The sequence below is a fragment of the Cupressus sempervirens genome, chromosome 5 (genome assembly GCF_028749045.1).
Source record: "Cupressus sempervirens isolate cs-2001-9-10 chromosome 5, ASM2874904v1, whole genome shotgun sequence".
Taxonomy (NCBI): Eukaryota; Viridiplantae; Streptophyta; class Pinopsida; order Cupressales; family Cupressaceae; genus Cupressus; species Cupressus sempervirens.
Genome location: NC_143122.1, coordinates 676,933,341 through 676,954,626, shown reverse-complemented (window position 1 = coordinate 676,954,626; position 21,286 = coordinate 676,933,341).

Sequence of the window (21,286 nt, the reverse complement as noted above, 5' to 3'; positions counted from 1 at the left end):
GATGATGGCTTTCTCTATATGACCTTACAAATTACCACATCCCAATCACTATATGCCTATTATTCCTTAAGTCATAACCAAGAAAACATTGCATGGTTTAATATGTGTTGATTTTGGCTCACAAGTGCTAAGTGTAATCTAACACTTCCTTTGAAGAAGGTACTTTAATCTACTACATTATATCTTTAAAGTTTTAAATCTTTCCCGTAACTACCTTCATTTCCTAATACTATGGACTTCATTTATTGTGACATTTCCCTGGAGTATACTTTGATGATGGTTTAATTTCATAGAAAATTTCATTGGCATTATGTATAGTATTTGCTGATGTTTCCATGAAAAATAGACCATTTTCTTTTGCATACATTTCTGCTTCCTTGGTGGAGGTGTATGATTGGTCTGATATTGAAGGAAATAAGAACTTGAATCATGCATGCTTAATCTCATATACAAGCATCCACACAATAAAAGCTAGTGTGACCAAAGGCTCCTTCATTCTAGTTATAGATAAAATGTACTTTAAGAAGCACCTCTCCTCCACCCTCTTTAGCTTCCTTACCATAGAGGAATTCGATTTGCAGATATGATAAAAATCTTCAAACAAAAAAAGCTAGTGCACTTTCATCCATAATTTAGACTTTAGCCTAGGATGACTTCATACAGAAGAAACCCAAAGCTCAAAGTTCCATATCTTAATTCCTTAAATGGTGTAGCTGGTAACTCAAATCCAATACATCAATTAGCTCTAAACCTCCACCTGAATACTACAGTGGCCTCTTCGATATCCTAAATCAGAATATGTGTCATAGACAATTTCGCATTAAGTTCTCACCAAACACAAAGAAGAGAAGGTAGAAATTAGTCTTTGATAAATTTTGTCTATTCTAAGAACTAGTCTAATGAGTTAAATTTCTCATCAGTTCCATCTAGTAAAAATACATAGTTAAAGATGTACTCATTGTTGGTGGACAGTAATGTAGTCATGATGTAGACTAGTTGCTACATTGATTGCTATACAATCCCTTCCAATGATAACAAAATATTATAGGTTACCAAGGTACACTTCTCTAATAAAACTTTTATAATTTTTGTAATAAAAAAAAATTTGCACAAACTTTATAGGATGGAAAGATCAAAGCTCTGATACCACTATAATGTCCCCTATTGAGACATTAGGTTTTAAAGCTTGACTATGTATATAATTTTCTTTATTTCCTCCTTCTCATTTTCCAAATATAATAATTATATTATATTAATAATAACATAATTCTATTAATTATTTATTTATATTAATAAGCTTAGTTTATATTAATTAATATCATAAAATATATTATATTAATATTAATTTAATAATATATCAACTATATTATTAGATTATAATACTTTATAAATATATTATGTTGCTACATATCTTAATCACACGATATGTATGATATTATTATATGATTATAATGTAATATTACTTTATATATAATATTTATTTATTATTTAAATTATATGCTAAAATGGGGATATCACAATTATGCACTACAGAATCAAGAGTCCCCTTATGATAATGTATATTTACACCAATCAACTACAGTATGAGTATCAAGAAGTTCTACTTTTGAAATCTTCATTTTCTCCTTCACTAGAGCTCTCTCTCAAATATGAGGTACAACCATATTTACATGCATTCTACACAACCAATAATACATGTGACCATTCTTCAATTAACCCATGCAATTATCTAACTAAATGGGATGTTTATTTATAGCAATATTATGCTCTAACAAGAACTCAAAATAATTATCAAAATAATATTTGACAAACTCATGGGAATGCGAACTATCATCACTCATATAAAAGTGGTAATATTTGATTATCTTATGGTTATCTTTGGCACTATCAAGGGCATATCTATATGTTATACACTAGTACAAAAATAGCAATATGTGACTAAAAAAACTGCTAAAAATTGTATATAGTTTAGTCATGTGACCAATAGTAGTTAATATCCAGTCATTTATAACACTACTAAATTTACTACTAGGCAGTTTTAGTCATGTATTTGATCACTGATTTTGATCATTAATTTAGTGGTATATTTAGTAGTATATTTAGTGATTGATTTAGTAGAATATTTAATCATGTGTCTAGTCACATACTTAGAAGCATATTTAGTCACATATTTTGTTATATATTTGATAGTTGATTTAGTAACATATTTAATCATATATTTGGTCACATATTTATTAGTATAGATTTAGTAGCATATTTAATCATATATTTGGTCACATATTTAGTATATTTAGTCACATGTTCAGTGATATACTTAGTAGCATATCTAGTAGTATATTTGATCAAATATTTGGTAGCATATTCAATGGTGTATTTGGTCATAATAAGGTGTGATGAAATCAAACAACCATCCATCTTGTAAAGCAAGTGCTCTTCCATTGAGCTAGCACCTTTTACAAAATGATCATACAATGTGTAATTTTCTACATTGTCTTGGTTTTTATATTTTGAGTTCATCCTAGTCATTTCTTTAGTGATTTATACCTATTCTCTATATATAATTAATGTACATTTATTTTAATTTTTTCTTAGATGGAAGTATAATTGATTATTGTACTTAGAAATAGCTAAATTTTGTCTATCCACATGATGTATATTTCTCCTTAAGTTCTACATCATACAATTATAAATATCAGTCGTCACACTAATTAAACATCACCATTGTCAAAAATTATTTAAACATCTAATCATGACTCACAATTAGTATTAATTTACACTTGATTATAACACTATTCATTTTCTTGTAAAGTTCAACCTTTAGACCTAATTAGATCTATTAATGATGACTCCATATTTTGTTGAAACTTCTATATTGCTTTTATGCAAACTCATTAACTTTTATTATTCAAAAACCTCATTCTTTAACCACATTGAAGATTTACAATCACATGTACTATAGATAAAAACATTCAAATGGCACAATATAAGAACTTTCCCATACACACCACATCACATTGCTTGATCTTACACAACCTCCTTAGCCCATAAAGAGTTATATTTTTATAATCTTATTCTATATTTGTATTCTTTATTTCTATGGATACTACACATACTAGTTCATTTTGGAGTTGACTAGCTCATTTTTCTATTAAATGCAGGCCAAAAGAATTCATTATCGATACTCATAAAAATATGTTTTGTTTACTTAATTTAAGTTAGTTTTTGTTTTAATGGCTGCCTAGTTGTGGATTTTTGACCATCCCAGGGATAGTATGGGATGTTCCCTAACCATTCCCAAGGCAACAAGATGCTCCTTGTTCTAGCCAATGCCATACTTGAGTTTCTAGATGTTCCTGACAAAAATTTGCAAATTGGGAATGCTTGATGAGCCTCCCTGTACCATCCAAGGGACAAGGATGAAGTTTTTATACCCAAGGAAATGTCCTTGGGTAACATAGTGAATTAATTTAAATTGCAAATATTTTCTATGAGCTCGAATCAAATATTTTCCTATCAAGTTTTAGCTAGGTTGAGTCATGTCTTTTTGCTACCAAGTTTTAGCCATGTTTGAGTCATTGAACTATGGCTGGTCCTAATTCCTCATATTGAAACATGATTTTTATTAATAATTATTAATGCAATATATATTTTCCTCCTAGGAAAACATCTTATAATATCTCTACCACAATGCAAGTAAGGAAAAGACAAACATTTTAGAATACATGCTCAAAACTACAAAATTAATATTAGGGTTTAAAAAGAAGGAAACTAGAATTCTAAATATGTCACAATGAAGAGCTTATCAAATCCCTAAATAAATTAAGTCAAGCATCACACATGAGTTTCCAATTAGATACCGAACCATTAAAGCAAAGGATAACCAAAGTGATGTGATTAAGAAGCCAAGATAAAAGTTAAAGAATGTCTTTAGTAAAACAGCCCATAACTTGGGAATTTATAAGATAATTACCTACTCTAGATGTATATGTAGTAAGAAAAAAATACTTTTTTTCTAATGTTATTCCTTGCAAGCACTACAGATGCTAATGGAGGAAAAAAAATTATTGCACACTAAATAAATAAAGTGTTTATCAGAACAAAATCAACTTTTCCTTTTGTTTACTTATCTACCTTGTACTTGTTCCATTCATTGCATATCGAATAATCAAGAGAGCATATACACCTTCAAAAGTGTAAAACCAATACAAGTTGTGGAATAGCATTGTCTAGCTTCCATTAACTACACAAAAAGAAAAATAATTGTAGCTAGTTCAATTTTTCTTGTCAATATTTGGCAAAGGCGAGTTTATTGAAATTTGGTATCTAGGTGTTGTAATGTTCAAATGGGAAGAGTAATTCTTGGGGAGGGGGGGGGGGTGTGAATCAGAAGTAACTAGCTTTTAACCTTTTTAACAATCTTTAAAACACATAACTGAAAGTAAACTGCATGCATATAAACATATAAAAAAATATAAAGTAAAAGCATGCATCAAAACATAACACTAGAAATTTGGTAACCCAGAAACCCTCCAGGAATAAGAAGGTAAAATTGGGGTGGGGATGATACCCACAAAATTACTATAGCAATAGTTGTTTGACCACTTCTAATGGTCTGCCCTATTAAAGGCGTACCCCGTTAAAGGCTTTACACTGTGTCAATATTGACTTTGTTAAAGGATTTACAAAAACTTTACATGAAGTATCACACTATTAAATGATTTGCAAAAGGTTGTTAGGCCCACCTAGTTAAATAGAACTTTCTATCACCTTCTCAATGGTTCTCCCACCTAGCTATTAAACTAGCCTATCAATAGAGGATTTCCATTATCTAATAAAATTTCTAGAAAGTATTAAAATCATTAACCTAATAGTATGCAATCTTCAATTGTTAGATTCAAGCACTTGATCTACTCTCTCTAATGTGATCCTTTCTTGATCTGATCTCTGTTCATATCCCTTGTTCTATTATGATCAACTAAATGTGTATTTGCTACTCAATTTACTTAGTCCTTAACACCCCTTACTTTCTCTATTTTGTAGTTTTCTATTTTCTTAGAAAATGCCTTAACAATACACTCAATAACTCAAAATTATGGTTTCTAAGCCTTCTTATAAAAACTTTTTCGTCTTAGGGTTTGCAATGAAATCACAAACTCAAAATTCCTGCTCAAATCCTTAGATTTAGCCCATTAGTTGCATTTTGTCTCCAATTTTTTGATTGGCTACATGCTGATAACATAGGAAAATACAAATATTCAATCTTATCTTCTTATCCCTTTGTGAATCATCCAAAAATGGTTTTGCATCTAAGTCTATAAAGGCAAAAACTTATATGTTGATTCTATGTTACTCAACACATATTGGATTACTGGTGCTTGGCACATATACTATCCTAGTTCACTCAACACCTATTACATACTATCTTGCTTGCCACATGTATGTTTCTAGCTCACTTGGCATATGTTGCATTTTAAATTTCTCAACGTCAATTTTGATTTGGCATCTATATATCTCTCAACATCTATTGATCACTAGACACCTATTGAAATTTTGGCTTGGCACATACTGTAGCTTGGCATGTATAGTGTACTAGACATGTATAGGAAAATTGGTTAAGTGTGTTGACACTTGAATTTCAAAACCATTCTAAGACCAACACTAGGAAATCTTATGATGAACCTACATATTATGTAAAAGGGAAGAGTAATGATTAGGTCAATTATACCTATAAATGATACGATATCTTTAAGTCAAACTAGTGCACAATTATAGGAGAAATAGATACATCATTTTTTCCACATGAAAAATCTTTATAAGATATGACTTAATCTAGTAAATATATTACTCTAGTTGCTCAATGGGCATAAAAGTAGCATACAAGTGATATCTCATTTCTCACCTTTACAATTTCACTAAGTAGTCCAACATGAAGAAATGAGTGCATGTGATCCTTAAGACTTTAATATAATGATCAAACTCTGAAGTTTATGTGTCAAAAATCACTGGTATTAAGTTCCTAAGAATAATAACATAATCTAAAGAATAAATATGACTCAAGATTAACAGATTTCTACTCCAAATATCTAATAATTTCCTTTATGAAAGATATGATGCATTAGAATAGGATTTTTTACATGTTTAAAAACACATATGTTGACCTTACATAAAGAGAAATAAGTATGAAAGATGCCAAAGATTCCACCAATAGAAAATTCCACAAGCATGATAAACTCAGATTGACAATAGAAGCATATCCTAAATATATGTGGTTACAATGAAAGCATAAGATATCTAAAGCTAATACAAGGAAACTAATCACAAAATTCTTTCATTAACCCATATAAGGAGAGCACTCCATTTTCCACCTCGAATAGTAGCACAAATTTTAATTGTTGGCACAAATTTTCCATAGAGATAAGAATCATGGTAATTGGACAAGACATCCTACATTCCCAAGCCAAATGTACTAAAATAGTAAAATATATGAGCTTGTAATTGAAGCAGACATAAATAAGTGTAGATTAGTTCAAGAAATACCTCATTTGCATGTATAATATTATCCCTTTTTGTTTTCCTCATCTTCAAAGACCTTTTAGGGTTAAAGTTGAGTTGTTATACCAAGTCCTCTTCATTTTCAATGATTGGACAACATTGACCACTGAGATATATAAGTAGAGTTTGGGAACTGGAAAATTTCTTCTCATATAAGAATTATATCCCTCTATTTGGTCAAATGTTGGCTCACCAAAGGTTCAAACACACACTTCTAGTGGATTCCCATCCTCAAGGCTTCCATGTTTTCTCCCACCAAAATAAAATCAATTCAAGAGTGAATATGTTTCAAAAATCATCTTTTAGCTTAAATGAAATTTTGATTTGTGTGTGTGTGTGTGTGTGTGTGTGTGTGATTGTATGTATGTATCAACTAATAAAGAAATGAGAGTTTAAGTTCAATTTCATTGTCAACAAATAGTAGAAAGATGGGGAAATATTGGAAACCAATAATTTTCATAGATGAAATTAATTAGTATGATTCACAATCATCAAAAAATTATGCTAATACATGGAAACTCTATATATTTGATGGAGAAAAATGAAAAGTTGTTGAGATGGAATAAATAAGTTGATAACTAGATAGAAAAAATACAACATATAATTATTAATCATGGTAGCTAAGAGTAGAGGGACTAGCACATTGAGAATTGGGAATCAAGAATTGAGTGGATAATTCAAAATTTGGTGAAAGTTATGTAAAGCCCCTTCAAATTCTATCTCATTTTTGGGTTGTAATGTATACATCTTTGCAAATTCAATAACTAATATAATAGTGCCAATTGAGAAAGTATACTTACACATTCTAAATTGTTGATCCAAGCACTAAGACCTATGACTATACCTTGCATACTTGTAAAAAATATTTTCCTTGAAATGTAAAATAAAATTAGCTACACAATTTTTTTAACAACCAACTCACATCTAGAGCCTTCACCTCCATTCTTCAATGTGTATCATAAACCTTCTTTGAAACTAATGTCTTTCCAATATCTTCTTCACACCCCTCATGGAAACTTGTGGAAAATTTTGATAATTTTCCATGTTGTGAGGAGTTTTTTTTGAAGAAATCATTTCTATTAAAGAAAAATCATCATCTCTAGGACATAAGAATTGATCTATTAATGATCTTGATGATTTAGGAAGGCAAGTAGCACAATAATTTGCAAATTTAATTAGTATGTAGAATGGATGGAGCATAATACTTTATGGTGCATAGAAAAATCCACATGATATTTAAAGCAACATGTATTTTAAATCGTAAGAGGCACACAATAAAATGACTTCATTGATTCAAAATCCCTTTGTGATATATGGAATGTTGGCTTAGAGTCACAAATTTTTTTGAAAAATATTGTTTGAATTCCCTCCAAATAATTTTTTAGATGTGGGGTATGACCTTTATTGCCACTTCTCAACTTCAAAACATCCTTTTCATTTGGTGACATTCTTGAGCTAGAGTGCCAAAATTGTGCAATTTTTTCCTTCACACCCTCTATTAGTTTCTTACCAAAACATGGAAGGCTCTGACAATAAGCCCATGTATCAGCTTGAAGAGGATGATCAAATTCATCTCTTCTTTCAAGTGTTATACTAAAATTTGTGCAGCTCATGCTTAAGTTAGCGCAATATTTTCTAATAAATCTCACTTGACTTACAAAGGAATTTGTAAGAACCCTATGAGAATTCATCTTGTCCTTTTCCTTTCTCTTTTTTGCCATGGTATTGAGAGAACTGAAAATATTCTTCAAAAAAATGGCATTTCTCTCAATTTTATTGTTGAAAAAAAATTTCAATTTTGATAGTGTAGTTCTTAATTTTTGCATCTTTAACAATTGCACAAAAAGTTGGCATTGCTCCACCAATGTCTTGTTGCCAAAAAACTATTGATATAGTCTTGAAGCCTACAACCAAACTTGATGTAGGAGCATAGAGATTGAATTTTAGTGGAGTTATTATTTTCATGATTAGGGATGTTTTGGAGACATTTTGGGGAAGCTTTCGTCATAAGTGCATAGAGGTTGGTGTTATCATGCTAAAGTTAGAGTCATTTTACCTTGCTACTAGAGCAATATTTTCTAGTTTTTGCATGCTTGTTGTGGTCCATGTATCTAATTATCCTTAATGAATGGAATTTTTTTCACTTCTAGGATTGAGGATTTCCTAGATTAATACCATTTTTCAAAGGCACAAGTCCTAATTGATTATGAGTTGGGAGATATGGCCATTTTCCTATTGCATCAATTTTTTACCAATTTTTATGCCAGTTTTAATGTGTGATTTTTGTGATGAATGTGTAGTTATCCTTAATGAATCATAATTTTATCACTTAAGGGGTTGTATAGGAGCTAAATTAATACCTTTGGTTAAGAGCATAATTCTTGATTCAATTAGAGTGAGGAGATATAATTGTTTAACTCAGATATCACTTTTCATGCAGTTTTCACTAAAATGTGTGGAATTTTTCATCTAGTGCAATTTAATATGAAGAAATGGGATCTTTATAAGTTAGAGAAATTATATTGGGTAATGTGTGGACCTAAATAAAAAAATTTAGTTAATTTTATTCATTTTTTCATTTACTCTTTTAAGGTGGACCTATATTGTAATTAAATGCATGACTGACCAACTTGTGGCTTAGCTAGCTATATAAGGAGCTTGTGTTGATGTAGAAATAATTAGGGGATAAAGAGTGGATCATAGAAGGATCATTGTGGATCATGATTTGGAGGATTCAATATCATTAGTAGAGGAGTATCTGAGATAGAAAATTTGGAGAAGAGCTAGTGGTTATAGTTTAGAAACAAGGAGGTTTCTTGGTGGCTTGTGAGTAGAAGTTGAGATCTTGGAGGTTTCTACTAGATTGTTGTTATATTATAGATCTGGGCTTTCTTGGAATTGAGCTAAATCTTGGGGGATCTTGAAGAATATTATAATTAATTTTTATTTGGACACAATTGGGAAGGCCTAATAGCCTGACACATTGCAAGTAATCAGTTATTTTATGAATAAAGAGTTGTGAATTGGTACTAGATCTTGTGTTTTTGTTTATATTCTATTTTGTGGTAATTTTTTGGGGGTTAGGACATATCCATTAGGGATTCTCCTATTTGGCACTACATTTGGTGGTATCAAATTGAATGTTGTTCCTAAGCATGTATGGATAGATCACCAAAGTTGAGGCAATTTGCATGAGAACCTTAGGTTGAAAGAAAGTGATCTGAGAAGATCTTGATTTGGTGGTGATTGTGTTGAAGATTTTCTTTTTGAAGTCCTAGTTTGTGAATCTTGGTGCAAGGTGGTAGATTTTGATCTGACCTACACTTTTAGATGGATTGATGGATGCAAATATGGAAGGTTGATCTTGTTAGAGTATGACCATAGACATTTTGTGGGATATATGTCTCAGATCTTCGCTCCTAGACTTGTGATTTGGTTCTTAGTTTTTCATGTGAGGTGGGAGGTTTTGATATAACTTGAAAATAATTTTAGGTTGTCACAAGGTGATTGGAAAGTATTTGTAGTAGAGGATTTGCAAAATATTGGAAGATGGCTCGAAGAGGATTGGATCCTAAGATGATTGTGAATCTCCATGATGTGGTGGATAGGAGGTTTTCTAAGATGTCTACTTGGCTTGAAGCTAGGTTGGCTGATTGAGTTAAGGATGGGGTAAGGAAGAAATTCTATGGATTTTTGTAGAGCTAGATTCTACCAATATGGAAGAAAGTTTTAAAGTTGGTTAGAGGACTTATTTGAGAGAGAAGATAGCATAGTAAGGTCGAGGTGGAAGTTGGTTTTGTTGATTAGTTTGTGGAGTCTGATGTGAAACCTATAGAGAAACTTGAGACTATTGCTAAGTATATTCCTAACCTTATTGATGATGGGATAAAGATTTTTTTCTTTATCAATTGGATCTAAGATGGAAAGCAGAACACTTGGTCATCGATAATCAAGTTGTTTTTGGTGATGAGATACATGTTGTAGAGCATCTTATTGTGAGCAATGAGATTGTTGATTATAAGGATTTACATATGCATGAGGATTTTCAAATGGTTTTTGATATGGATCTGAATTCATATATTTTTTCTAAATTGATTAAGTATATGGATGTTTCTATTTATGTGGAGTTTGATGTTGTTGGTGAAGAATTTGGATCTACATGATATTGCAAGTCTGTATGTTCCTAATTTTCCTATGCTTGACATGGCTAAGGATTTGCATGTTTTTCTTATTGGAAATTTGAGCTTACATGTTTATGACTTGGTTTTTGAGTTACATGATGTCTCTAACATGGAATACATGTTTGAGGATATTGTTGTTGCTAGTTGTGAACAATTGTAGGGATTCTTGGTGAAGCATTATGTTCAATTTGTTCTTGGGAGTGACCATGTTTATTGGGTTGTTCAGATTCATTTGATTCTGATGTTGAAGTGGATGAAGCATACATGGTTAATTTTCATATTTTTTCTATTTAGTTTGATTGAGTTAAAGCCTTTGGTAAAGATGAAGTTGATTGCATATCTTTCACTGGGCATCAAAGTATGGGACATACTTTTTTGTTTACCTAGGAAGTATGATGCACAAACATTGAGCTTGGATTTTGGTTGAGTTATGTTTTTCATGGTTAGGGATCTATTAGAGACATATTGGGGAACCTTTCCTCATAATTGCATCAAGAATGGAGTTATCATGTTGAAGATAGAGTCATTTTACCTTGCTACTAGAGCTGTATATTTTGATTTCTACATACCTGTTGCTTGCCATGTATATCTAATTATCCTTAATGATATAAGTTTGTGCACATAAATTATTGAATAGGGAATAGATTAATACCTTCTATCGAATGCATAAGTCCTAATTCATTATGAGTTCAGATATATGGCCATCTTTCCAAAGCATAAATTTCATGTCAAGTTTTTGCGCATGACTTTCGTGATGAATGTGCAATTATCCTTAATGAATCAGAATTTGTGCACTTAAGAGGTTGTAGGGGACCTAAATTAAAACCTTTAGTTAAGATAACAAGCCTTTATTCAATAGGATTTTTTTTTTTTCCTCACGTGTTGATTTTTGGGTAGTTTTTACATAAACTTGTTGAGTTTTTCATCTTGTACAGTTTCATATGATGAAATGGGATTTTTTAAAGTTAGGGACATGTTATTGGGTCATGTATGGACCTAAATATAAATTTTCATTTATTTTTGTTCATGTTTTGGTTTACTCTTCCAAGGTGGAGCTGTATTGTAATTAAATTCTTGACTAGCCAACTTGTGGCTTAGCTAGCTATATGAGGAGCTTGTGCTGATGTAGAAATCATTAGGGGATGAAGAGTAGATAAGAGGAGGATCATTGTGGATCATGATTTGGATGATTTGATATCATTAGTAGAGGAGTATTTGTGATAGAAAATTTGGAGAAGAGCTGGTGGTTATGGTTAGAAAAAAAAGAGGTTTCTTCATGGCTTGCAACCACAAGTTCAGATATTGTAGTTTTTTGCCAAATTGTTGTTGTCTTATAGATCTAGGTGCTAGCTATGAATTGAGTTGGATCCTAAAGAACTACTCTAATTTTTTTGTATTTGTCCATAAATAAGAAGGCCTTACAACCTGGTATATTGCATGTAATCGGTTATTTTATGAATAAAGAGTTTTAAATTGGTATCAGATCTTGTGTTTGTGTTTATATTTCATTGGGTGGTTATTTTCTCAGGGTTGGGACATATCCATTGGCAATTCTCTTGCCTTATAATGCATTAAAATTGTTCTTTATGATGTCTCCACTTCCAATATGCTTAAAAGTGTCTCATCAATCTCTAATAACCACTATGGTGTTTGAGCACATTTAGGATTAGATGTTTGTCTCTCTCTATTATAAGGAACCTCATTTCAATTATAATGAGGATACGTGTAGGGTTAATTTTCAAAGTTATCAGTACCATTCTTAATTTTTATATTTTTTCTTTCAAGCTCTGCATTCTCTTCTTCAAATAACACAATTTCATTCATGTCATTAAGTTGATTCATATTATCAAATTCAACATTATCTTCACTGGACACTACTATTATGGGCTCAACCTCATTGACATTTAACATACCTTGCCTCTTTCTATGACCGTTTTCCTTATATTTTTCCCTATATTCTTCAATTCCTTAATTTTTCACCTTCCTATTCCATTTATACTTTCACCTATTATTGGTCCCCATACTGTTAGTAATTTATGGACACCAAATCAATTTATTGCACAACTTTTAGAAAGATTGGGCCCCAAATATTGTTTTTTTTTTGACAAAACCTCAAACCCCATGAAAAAAAGATTAAATATTTGCATGTCTCAAGTAAGTGCACCATAGTTATTTTAAAAAAAGTTTCCTAGTAAAATCTCGAGTATGTGAATCAATAGCAAGTATCTAATATATCAAATACTCGATATCCCTCATCTAAATATATAAAGAAACCTTATGGAAAATGGAGGATTAGGATTGAAAGTTAACAAAGGATCCTCATTATCCCCTCCATGATCCATGTGAGGTGTTTTTTATTGTAAGGGGTCCTAGGTTAACCTACAACCCCTTTTGTCATGTCTGATAATAACATATGTCCCTAGGGGTCCTAGGATCCCTAAGGATGCATTCTAATTGATCTTATGGATCGAAAGGGATTATATGTTAAACCTATAACCCATTTTAACACATTTTTGACAACAAAAATCCTTATGGGTCCTAAGACCCTTAAGGACATAATCTAATTGATCATATAGGTCAAAAAAGATCAAAGGTTAACCTATGACCCCTTTCAATATGTTTGTTGACAACATATGTCCCTAGGGGTCCTATGAACCCTATTGATGTATTCTAATTGATTTTATGGGCTGAATGGGGGTATGGGTTAACATATGACCCCTTCCAACATGTTTGTTGACAACATATGTCCCTAGGGGTCTTAGGAACCCTAGGGACATATTATAATTGATATTATGGGTCACAAGGGATCATAGGTTAATCTATGACCCCTTTTGACATGTTTTATGATAGCACATGTCCCTAGGAGTCCTAAAGATACCTCAGGATGTATTCTAATTGATCTTATGGGTTAAAAGGGGTGATAAGTAAAACTATGACTTTTTTGGCCCTTTTGATGATAAGATATGCCCTTAGGGGTGCTAGGACCCCTAGGGACATATTATGATTGATCGTATTGAAAGGGGTCATAGGTTACCCTATTATGCCTTTTGACATTTTGATGATAACATATGTCCCTAAGGCTCCTAAGACACCCAGGGGCACATTTTAATTAATTTTATAGGTCACAAGTTAACTTATGGCTCGTTTTCACATGTTTGATGACAACTTATGTCCCTAGGGGTCATCGGACCCCTAGGGACCTATTCTAATTGATTGTATGGGTTGAAAAGGGTCATAGGTTATCCTATGACCCCTTCAAACATATTTGTTGAAAATATATGTCTATAACGGTCCAAAGAACCCTAGGGATGTATTCTAATTAATCTAATGGGTTAAAAGAGGTTATATGTTAACCTATGACCCCTTTTGACATGTTTGATGGCAACATATATCCCTAGGGGTCCTAGGTTCCCTAGGGATGTATTCTAATTGATCTAATGGGTCAAATAAGTTATAGGTTAACCTATGAACCCTTTTGACACATTTGATGACAACATATGTCCCTATGCGTTCTTAAACCCCTAGGGACATATTTTAATTGGTCTTATGGATAAAAATGAGCCATAGGCTAACCTATGATCCCTTTTAGCATGTTTGATGAACACACATTCCCTAGGGGATCTAGGACCCCTAGGGACAAATTATAATCAATCTTATAGGTTGGAAGGGGTCATAGGCTAACCTATGACCCATTTTAACACATTTAATGACAACATATGTCCCTACAGGCTTGAGACCCCTAGGGACATATTATAATTGATCGTATGGGTCACAATGGGTCATAGGTTAACCTATGAACCCTTTCAACATGTTTTATGACAACATATATATCCCTAGGGGTCCAAGGACCCTTAGGGACATACTCTAATTTATCATATGGGTCGAAAGGATCATAGGTTAAACCATGACCCATCTAGACATATTTTTTGACAACATATGTTACCAACTAAACCTACAAGAGATAGATAAATCCAAACAAGGCTAATCTCTCCTCCCAACCCTATCAAGCCTACTAGAGTAAGAACTAAATTCTATATGTAACATGCCCACAACTATCTCCTCCCCTTACCCCCCTTTAGAATAGTAGGGCCAATAGGGGCTTCACAGGTGCACCTGATTATATAGGTTGAAAAAGGTCATAGATTCACTTATAACCCCTTTTGACATGTATGATGACAACATATATCACTAGGGGTCTTAGGACCCCAAGGGATGTATTCTAGTTGATCTTATGGGTCAAAAGGAGTCATAGGTTAACCTATGAGCCCTTTTGACATGTTTGATGACAACATATTTTCCTCAGAGTCCTTGGACCTCTAGGGATATATTTTATTTTATATTATGGGTAGAAAGGGATCATAGGTTAACCTATAATCCCTTTCAATAGGTTTGATGATAACTTATGTCCTTAGGACCCCTAGGGTTGTATTATAAATGTTCTTATGGGTTGAAAGGTTTGAGGAGAACATTTGTCCCTAGGGGTCTTTAGATCCCTAGAAATGCATTCTAGTTGATTTTGTAAGTCAAAAGGTTTTGACATGTTAATTGATAACATATGTCCCTAGGGGTCCTAGGACTTAAAGGGATGTAGTCTAATTGATCTTTTTGGTCAAAAGGAGTCATAGGTTAACCTATGACCCCTTTCAACACATTTGATTGAAATAAATGTCTCTTGGAGTCCTAGGTACATATTCTAATCGATCTTGTGGGTTGCAAGGGGTGATAGGTTAACCTATGATTGATTTTGACACATTTGTTGAGAACATATGTGCATAGGGGTCCTAGGATCCCTAGGGAGATATTCTAACTGATCTTATGGGTTGAAAAAGGTCATATGTTAACCTATGACACATTTTGACATTTTTATGACAACCTTAGGGGTCCTAAGAACCCTAAGGACATATTCTAATTGATCTTATAGGTTGAAAGTTATGATAGGTTAACCTATGACCTCTTTCAAAATGTTTGATGACAAAATATGTCCCTAGGGGTCCTTAGAGCTCTAACAACTTATTTTAATTTATCTTATTGGTCAAAAGTGGTCATAGGCTATTCTATGATCCCTTTCAAAACATTTGATGACAACATATGTCCCTAGGGGTCTTAGAACCCCTAAGGACATATGTTGTCATCACATGTGTCAAAAGGGGTAATAGGTTAGCCTATGACCCATTTCGACCCACATGATCAATTAGAATACTTCCCTACTAGTCTTGGGACCCCTATGGACATATAATTTATAATAAAATACAATACAATACAATATAATATATTTAATTTTAATATAATATAATGTAGACAACTATAATAATATTATTGGTACACTTTACATGGATCGTGGATGGGATAATGAGGACCATTCATCAACTTCCAATCCTCACCCTTCATTTTCAATTTGATTCCTTCATATATTTAGGTGGGAGATATCAGGTATCTTATATATTAAATACTCGATATTTTTTTAGATACCTAATTATTCTTGGTAATCATCAAGCCTCCTTGGTCAACTCTAAAAATGTGATTTCTCCCAATTTAGGTGACTTCCAAACTTTGAGGTGATATTTAATGAATTTTAATATGAATAGATTTGTTAAAATGAAAAGGATTTCTTGAGAATTTTCTCAACTTTCCAACAATATAATTATTGTCAAAATATGAGTTTGATAAATAATTATTAGTTATTTTTCAATGAAGACATCTATAAAGTGATGATTTACATACAGATTAAAAAATGTTTATAACTTTCAAACCGGAAAATACTTTTAAAATTTGAAAGATGCATCATATTCTATACTTTTCCTACTATAATTTTTTTTAAAGAAAAAATAAATTTGGGAATGTATTGAATTAGTTAAGGTTATCAATCATGAGCATTTTGGCTTTGATAAATGATGTAGTAGAAAAATCATAGTTAATTCTTTTTGGAATAAAAATACCCAAAAATAAGTGTCACATCCAAGTATGAGTCTTCTTCTTATATTTATAATCTTATAAAAAAATATTGTTATTTGGTTGTTATTAAGGTGGTTATACATACACCTACATCTTATTTTTATCCTAAAATGTTTGTACTACTACATTAAAATACACATTTTTTACTAATGAGATTAAATTATTTTTAGATAACAACTAGTATTTTATAAGCTACATTCAATTTTGAATCTATTCTTACAAATTTTTTATATAATTTTTATAACTGGCTCAAAATTGAACTCAAGTTGATATAAACCCAATTTGCTGATTTTAGAATGTCACTTAAGGGTGTAGTTTGGCCCACCATGATCCTACACATACCTTGTATGATGAAATTTTCTCCTTCAATATGCTCTTATGTTTTTCCCTTTACATTGTTGTATCCTATTGGTAATTTTTCTTTCCTTACATTAGCATCTCATTCCTTTCATTGTATGTTGCACTTTAAAAGTTTGCAAAATAAATTTTGGGGTTTGGCTATTTTGTGCACTACATATATTGTGAATAGACCTCCTAAAATCTATCACAAATATCACCCCTAAAGAAGATTGGAGTGGTATAAATCACCACATTGGTTATTTTAAAGTAGTTGGGTGTATTTCTTGGGTACATATTCCTAATGAAAAGAGAAAGAAGTTAGAACCAGAGAGTACCAAGTGTTTGGTTATGGATTATTCTAAAGAGTTAAAGACTTATAGGCTATATGATTTGATGATAAATAAGGTATACATTAGAAAAGATGTAAATTTTGATGAGAATTCACAAATCTCAACCACTTACTCTACTTTGACAACAATAAATATTCTCATATTATAGAAAAAAAGTGAAGATTATATTGACAATGATGAAGAATACATTATTGATACTAATGAAATAACTAATGCTTGTGGTCAACAATTATTTGGACATAGTGATGATGAAGAATATATTTTTACATCTAGACAAAAATAAATGAGTATTGATGAAATCTATGTGCAAAGCTCAAAGATCCAATGAAGGAGTGATTTTTCTCTCATGGCCAAAGTATTACAAGTAAATGACCCAAAATCATATGAAGAAGTTGGAGGAGATATAAAAACCCATGAAAAGGATATGGAAATAATGTACATGATTAAAAGTGAATAGGAGAGAAGAAACAATGTATCTTCTATGAAACAACAATTCTACAATGAAGACAACCTCAAGAAAAAATGAAAAATCTACAAAACAATGGCGAATTAGGTAATAGGCAAAAAATATGGATAATGCATAGAGCCCACAAGCATAGCCCTTAATATTAGAATCCACATAGCTAGAATATCATACCTAAAATGCTAATGAAGAGGGAAAATAACATACTTGAAATGTGAGTGAAGAGAGAAAATCCATGCTAGACAAATGGAGTTCATGTAGATGAGATGAAAGAATCCTATTGAGTGTCAATTCTTGAGCGTTGATATTTCACACACCTAAGAAAATTATGTTTTGTGAAAAAATAACTTTAGGAATTGAAATATGTATTCCAATTCCACCTATTTAGATGGAATAGAGAATGCCCATTTATGGAGTAAAATTTAAATACATATTCCTATTCTCAATTTCCATTTGATGCACCTAAACCAAAAATTAATTTTTTAAAGAATTTATTAATGCATATTCCACTCTAATTCCAACTGCCTATTCAAGAAAAAATAAGTATGATTGGGAGAAAGATGGTTGTTGCCACTCATCAGATTATTATTCTATGGTATTGAAAAATAAAGAAAAGTGAGCTTTAATGTAAGCCATAAAGAAAGTTTATAGGAATGTGAATCAGAAAGAAATTTTGATATGTAAGATAAGAATAAAGCATAAAATAACACTAAAGTAAATGATTAGAATAAAGCATAAACTAACACTAAAGTAAAAAAAACCTTATGTCATAAAAGAAATGAAGGAAAATAAAAAGATCAAGGTTTTAGGCAAATAAAAAAAATACATTTGCATGAACTGATGATAAAAATTAGGAAGAGGATGAAATGGATCAGCAATGTTAACTATCATATCATTGTTGTGATCATTGGTAATTTATTGCCTAAATGTTCATAAACTTCAATTAATCTAACTTATATTATGTATGGTTGCATTTACATGAGTTCTACAAGTGATCATCTTCACAATTTCTCGGATCACACATGAATGAATTTGATAATTTATGTAGAGGTCTAGACCATTATATAATAGTTTAAAATAACATTATGCTATTTTGAAATATGATTTTTATGCTTTATGTGTAAGTTGGAATTATACATGCTATTAACTATTTGGTTTATATGTTGAAGAACTCTTTTACCAGAACCATATTTTCCTCTATGAAAAATTCCCATGAAATAAGAAGATAAGAAATTCTAATTAAGGATATTTTTTGATGAAACAAAAAATAAGGAGAGCCAAGAAGAAATCTAGGTTAAATAGAATGGATTTCGTATGAGAATGATGCAAACACTACCAAATAGAAATATATTTTTTCAAAGCCTTAGTAGATTGACTTGATGGTGACAAAGAGAAAGACTCAAAGTATTGAAGTAATATAGTGGAGTATATTATGAAGCCTAGCTCATAATTTGAGCCTTTCTTTTCTCTAAAAGATGACATGAATTTTGAAGAATACTATGAAAAAATGGAAAAGGATGGAGCTTGGGGATACCATTGTGAGATTTAAATGGACCCTCTATGGTAACTCAAACTAACATCCATGTTCACCATTTAAAGGGCCAAGTATCCAAAATATACACTTTTGATAGCTTAGGTAATCCAATAGTCCATGTCTCATGTAATGCCTACCCCTAGTTGACTTTTTTGTTGTACTTTTGAATTATTTTGGTACAATTTGATGGTTATGTCTTATGATTATCTATTATTTCATACTCAGTTGATTTATGTCATGAATTATTTAGTTATTTCTATTATTTCATGTGTTTATATGTATCCTTTCAATGATGATATATGCATGTTTAGTTAGTGATTTCAGATATCTCATAATGATAGTTAGATGGATTATTTATATGCATTTTCAATAGATACTTACGTCATACTTGCATGTCTATGGTGTACCTATCTATTTTACTTTATGATTTATGCTCTTTATATGGTTAAGGGAGGGAGTCATAAGAACCTACTAGTCGGGATCTACATGATGTAGGTCACATCTTGTCATTTCCTATTTAGTTTAGAATATATGAGTATGTATATGCATGGATTTTATGTAGACTACATGTACTAGGTGTTGACTTCCTTGAATTACAAGGATGAGCATACCTATATGTGCAAACACCTAACTTGTCAAGAGCACACATAAACAAACAAATGTTAGTTGTAACATGTGCATATGAAAACTCAGAAACAAATGGAAATACAACTAAAATTAACTTGATTTTAACAATTTATGCAACCAAAAATTAAAAGTCCTCACACAACCTCAAAGTAGCTCAACAAGGGTGCCCATAAGAGGCCTTGTTGGTGTGCTCTAGAGTGAGGGATTTAGATGTTCTCTCTCAAGCACAAATATTGAATCCCTTGTTGATGAAAATGCAATGTGAAATGAGTCTATGATTAGATGAATGGAGAATACCTTCAAGAAATAGCTATAAGTGAGCCAATCCTCAAAGGATTCTAAGAGGTGAGATGAAAATGCAATACAAGCAAGGAACCTGCAACATCATACTACCATGAAAACTAATGTAAAAATTGGAAATCTAAGTAATGCAAACAACTACCAAAGGTTAGTTCTAAGAATAAAATCCCTAAAAAGCTTTAGAATTATACTAGCATGATAACAATGCATATCAAGTAGATGTTGAAATTCTTGAGACAATGGCTCTATTTATAGGTTTTAGAGAGGCCTTGGGGAGGTGGCATCTATGTGGCATCCACATAGGTGCGACAAGGGAGACACATGGGCTAAGGAGACAAGCCATTCAAAGGTCAACATGAGCCTTTATGATTGAGAGACCCAAGGTTTTCTCACACATGTATGAGAAATCTTGGGGGAAGGAGTGGGGGAAAAAGGTGTAAGAGATGTAAATTAAGTGGAAGCTTTATTGGATCATGTGTTGCTCACACATGTGTGAGCAACCACTGAGTTGCTAAAAAGGTGATTAAGAGAGATTTAGGATAATAAAGTGGGAGTAAGTAGTGGGTAGGCTTAGAAGGATGAGACTGATGGTTGTAGACTAGGTTTTAGGATAGGATTAGGATTAAATTAAATAAGATTTAACTTAATCACATAATTAAAGAAATTAATAAAGTGGAGGGAATTAAATAAATTGAGATTTATTTAGAAGGGGATTTATTGAGCACTATGCATTAAATAAATTTAATACATTAGGGGGGAAGTATTTAATTTAAATTTAAATACATTAGGAAAATAAACCTATTTAATTAAATAAATTTAATTAAATAAGTATAAGAATATGAAAAATATAATTAATTAATAAATAAATAATTATAATGTTAACGGAAATATTAAATACATTAATATAGATTTTGGGACAATTTTACATGTCTACATTTTTTCCCTCTATGATGTGGTGTCAAAATGACATTATATCAAAAAGATGAAA